General features: G+C 26.6%; 1 pseudogene; it reads left to right on the top strand.

Annotated features, from left to right (window-relative positions):
- The first annotated feature begins 2,319 nt into the window (after nt 1-2,319).
- LOC110643939 (transcription elongation factor TFIIS-like) lies at nt 2,320-3,297 on the top strand (annotated as a pseudogene).
- Nucleotides 3,298-3,814: the final 517 nt, after the last annotated feature.

Raw genomic sequence — 3,814 nt, 5'->3', positions numbered from 1 at the left:
ATTTCATAAAAAATTCGAATTCGAAATTGTAAGAGTCTAGAGGTAGAAATATTGAAATTCATTTAATATTTTTTTTATTAACAATTCATAAAATACCTAATATAGTATTTAATATTAATTATTTATTATCTTAGAGTTTATTGAATCTTTTTCTTTTATTATTATTTTGTAAAAATAATTTAAAAAATAACTGTTTGAATATTTTTAACTAATTGTCATTTACTAATTATTTCTAAATTCATTGAATATCTCTCTTTATTATTATTATTATTATTATTATTATTATTATTATTATTATTGAAAAATTATGCACAGGTTATTATAAATATTATAAATTTAATAACTTTTTTAATGAAAAAGTAATTTTATTTTGATGGTTTTTAATCATATGTAATTTTTATTTATTTATCTTATTTCCTAATAAATATTAAAACTAAATATAAAATAAAATTAGATATTAAAAATAAAACTTTAATTAAAAAAATATAATACTTTTATTAAGTAGAAAATATGTACGTTTAAATGATGATGTTTTACAATAAGTAATAAAAAGGATTAAATTTATGAGATAGTAAAATATTTTATAGATAATATTAATTTTTAATATTATAATAATAAAATTCATTTAAAAGTTAATAAATGTAGAATTTTAAAATATTTTTACAAATAAAATAAAGTCAAAGAAAAGCAGTGTGTGATATAAATAAATTTTATAAAATTTTGTGGAATTGATTTGTAAATTTAAAATTTTAGTATTAGTTTAAATGAAAATTTATTTGGAATTATTAATACTCAATTTCATGAAATTTATTACAACAAAGCTAAATTCTATCAAAATTGATAAAATTTATAAATAAATTTCTAACTTAAAATCATATATATATTTTAAGTGATAAAATTATTCTCTTATTATATATTATTTTATTTTATTTTAAACATAAAATTTGTTTCATTTAAAATAAATTTTATATTTAATATAAAATATACTGAACAAAGAAATTCATTTGTAAATGAATTTTATCATGAAATTCATTTACAAATGAAATAAATTTTACTATAGAATTAAATCAAATAAGATCAAAGGGTTCGTCCCTCTTTCTATACGTGTGACTTAATTTTTTATGAAATTTTTAGAGATTTATCTTTTTATTTATCTTTGATTTGATAATTTAAATATTAAATTAAATTCATTGCACTTATTTAATCTAATAAATTGGAAGACAGGCAGTCTAAGGGTAAACCTCTAGACATTAATTAATAATTATTAATACACCTTAGAAGACCACAGCATTGATGTTGTTAAATGGAAATCATTCATAAAAAAATAGATATTTAATATTAAATTAAATACTGATAAAAGATAATTAATAAAGACGTAGGAAAAAGGAGAAGGGTCTTCTGCTTAAATTTGACTCTACCTTAATTAAATTAATTTAATAAAAATAAAAGAAAAATTAATCTTAAAAAGTTCTCTAAAATATTCAAAATAAAAATAATGCTGCTTCAATCAAAATTTTCTTGTGTAACATTAAAAAATAAAATAAAATCCAACATTTTGTTTGTTTGGAGAAAACACCAATCCTATCACAATCAATAATTTTTTTTTTTAATAAAAATAGAAATCAATTCACCCATTATCATAGAGCAACGTTCACCGGTGATTATATATATATATATATATATATATATTGTCATTTATTAATTATTAAAAAAATTCATGAAAATTCAAAATTCTTTAAAAAAAAAGATAAATCAAAAGGTTGCTTAGGGAGAAGCTCTTGTAGATGTACAAAACTTTCTCTATGAACCTATTATTTACTAACATAAAAATAATCGGATTATTCAATTGAATAAAATTAATAATTTTTATTTGCAACAAGTGGAGATTTTAGTTACTGGTCAAGTGATAAAATTTTGGAGGTGTTCAATCACTTGTCAACAATCTTCCATTGCTACATTCAGCAATGGCCAAATACATTTCTAAACACCTAAATTAATTATTGTATTTTTGCCTAATAGAAGTCTAAACATTTTTTTCTTTTTTAGCCTATCTCGCACCTTAACCCAATAAACACAAATTTGCACATGGCCCTAGAACGTGGAACACGCATGCTCCTATGGCAAGTCTTTGCCAAATGGACAATAAAAAGTTGAGTTGGCAAAATTGGCAACCAAACAAAGGTGCTTTACGTAAAAAGGAAGTAGGGCAACATAAACACATACCCAAGACTAAGACAAAGCTCAAGCCAAAGAGAAATAGAGCATTGTGCCTTTCTACTTCTTGAGGTGGATTTTTGCGCATTAAAGATTTGAGAATAGATGGAGAGAGAGCTTGTGGAGTTGTTTGAGGTTGCTAAGAAAGCTGCTAATGCCGCTGCTAGTGATGGAGTTTCATCTAATGGACCAAAGGTTGATGCACTGAAACAACTCAAGAGTTTTTCAATAACGTACGATATTTTGGTATCCACTCAAGTTGGGAAACGACTTCGACCTCTTACAAAGCATCCTAGGGTGAAGATCCAAACTATGGCCTTTGACTTACTAGAGATTTGGAAAAAGATAGTTATTGATGAGACTACTAGAAAGAAAAATGGTACCATTGATAATAAAAGTTTAGGGAAACTTGAGGTTTCAAAGGTAAAAGCCATAAAGTTGAGAAGACTCAAAAAGAAGGCATAGCAAAGGTTGAAAAGATTGATTGGGAAGAAACTACCAATGTTGAAAAGTTATCCAAGGAGGAGAAACATCTTTCTAATGCAAAGAAACCATCTCAAGCCCCTAATGCTCCATCAAAGCTTACCACATTGATGAAATGTAACAATGCTGCTCCATCAAAGCTTACCACATTGGTGAAATGTAACAATGCTGTAAGTGACAAAGTTCACGAACTTCTTATGGAGGCCTTGTCCAAAGTTGCTAGTGAGGTTGATAAGGATCTTAAGGATGAAGTAAGTGCATGTGACCCAATCCAAATTGTTGTATCTATAGAATATGTGTGTTTGAAAAGATGCTTGGTCAAATGGAACCTAAAATTCAATTATAGATCCATGTGTAAACTACAACAACCTTTTCTCCTTATGGTTATAGGTTCTTTAATTGAAATAGTGGAGTTTATCCTTGATTTGGTTATATTTCTATTTTCAATATTGTGTTGTCAAACTTATATCCATTTTAAAAAGCAAATGCATGTCAGTTTATCCTTTTCTCCTCATGCTTATTTTGTTACTTTTTTTTTTTATTGGTTTGTAGCAAAAGGATGTAAGTGTTAAGTACATGACTCGCATCTGCAACATGTAACACCTCTATATTGAGCAGTCTATGCATTCTACTGTTCCGGTGATCGGTGTCTGTCCGGACAGTCAGGATGTCTAGACGCATGCCTGTACAATCTAGAAAAGCCATGAACAAAAATTAATATTAATTACCAGAAGGTAAAATATAAATAAGAAAAATAGAGCATAAAATGTTAAATGAGCCGGGGTCACAGCGATGGGTGACCGTACTGGGAAGTGGCTGCGAGGTCAATTACAACCCTAATTTCGTATGGGACATTGTGATACCGCAGTCCTAGAATTATTGCAAAGTTAGTGAAAATAAGAGAACCACAGAAAAGAGTTGAGAACTATGTCAAATAATTAGATTAGGGTTCAGGAAACAATACAGAGTTATTGGAAAATCGGATCAGATCGGTAAGGGACAAATTGGTCAATTCACCCTTAGAGGTGACTCTTGGCCTAATTGTTCAATAAAATGTAGGAAATTAATATTTTGAAAGATGAAAATAAATTGAAGAGGTGAATGGAAGAAAAGAAAA

This window comes from Hevea brasiliensis, chromosome 16 (genome assembly GCF_030052815.1).
Source record: "Hevea brasiliensis isolate MT/VB/25A 57/8 chromosome 16, ASM3005281v1, whole genome shotgun sequence".
Classification (NCBI taxonomy): Eukaryota; Viridiplantae; Streptophyta; class Magnoliopsida; order Malpighiales; family Euphorbiaceae; genus Hevea; species Hevea brasiliensis.
This window is presented reverse-complemented; position numbering and strand designations above follow the sequence as displayed.